This window comes from Arachis duranensis, chromosome 4 (assembly GCF_000817695.3).
Source record: "Arachis duranensis cultivar V14167 chromosome 4, aradu.V14167.gnm2.J7QH, whole genome shotgun sequence".
NCBI classification, from domain to species: Eukaryota; Viridiplantae; Streptophyta; class Magnoliopsida; order Fabales; family Fabaceae; genus Arachis; species Arachis duranensis.
In genome coordinates, this window is record NC_029775.3 from 117771702 (window position 1) to 117773221 (window position 1520).

Genomic DNA, 1520 nt, shown 5'->3' on the forward strand with positions numbered 1-1520 from the left:
AGTAACATGTATGGATTCCTCTATTGTCCTATGTTCCTTGAGATAAACTCTAAAAGCCTTGCTTGTGGTAGAATATCCAACAAACATTCCTTCATAGGGTTTTGGATCATATTTTCCAAGATTTTCTTTATTATTAAGCACAAAGCATTTGCATCCAAAAACATGAAAGTACTTAAGATTTGGAGGGGTTCCTTTCCATATCTCATAAGGAGTTTTCTTTAACCCTTTTCTAATGATTGTTCTATTCAAAATATAACATGCTGTGTTCACAGCTTCAGCCCATAAGAATTTAGGAATTTCATTCTCACATAGCATGGCCCTAGTCATTTCTTGAAGGCTTATATTCCTTCTTTCAACCACCCCATTTTGTTGGGGTGTTCTAGGGCATGAAAAATTATGAGAAATCCCTAAGTCATCACAGAATTTTTCAAAATCTTGATTTTCAAATTCTCTTCCATGATCACTTCTCAAATGGGCAATTTTCAAATCCTTTTCATTTTGAATTTTCTTGCAAAGGGTGGAAAAGGCAAAAAAATGCATCATTCTTATGAGCAAGGAAAAGTACCCAACCAAATCTAGAGTAATCATCTACCACTACAAGACCATAGTGTTTACCTCCTAAACTTTGAGTTCTAGTAGGACCAAAAAGATCAATATGCAACATTTCTAATGGCCTTTTGGTTGAGATTCTATCTTTTGATTTAAAAGAGGATTTTACTTGCTTGCCCAATTGACATGCATCACAAGTAAGATCCTTATCAAACTTGATATTTGGAATTCCTCTAACCAAATTCTTTTTGACTAACTTAGAAATTTGGTACATGCTAGTATGTCCCAACTTTCTATGCCAAAGCCATTTTTCAGATTCAAAAGATGTAAAACATGTTACATTTTGTTCCTTTAGGTCCTCAAGAGTTAAACCATACACATTGTTGCATCTCTTGGCTTCAAATAAAATATCCCCAGTTTTCTCACAAATAACCAAACAAACAAACTTCTTAAAGATAACCTCAAAACCTAAATCACATAATTGACTAACACTAAGTAAGTTATGTTTCAAACCATTTACAAGAAGCACATCATTTATACAAGATGAAAAATTTTACCAACTTTCTCAACAGCCACTATTTTTCCTTTTGCATCATCTCCAAAAGTGACAAGCCCTCCATCATATTCATCAAGCTTTATGAAGAAGGTTGTTTTTCCGGTCATATGCCTAGAGCATCCGCTGTCCATATACCACATATTTTCTTTCTTCTTGGAAGCTAGGCATACCTACAAAATAAGCTCAAGTGACCTTAGGTATCCAAATTTTCTTGGATCCTTTCACGTTAAACCATCTCTTATGTCCCAAATCATTGTAATCAAAGACAACCTTGTAAACTTTATCACCTATCATTCTTTCTCCAAAGAAACATTGAACTGGAAAATGACCACTTCGGTTACATAGTCTACAAAATCTTGGAGTTGCTGTTTTGTTAAAGGAAGTTGGGTCTTGATACTTAACATCATTCGAAGAT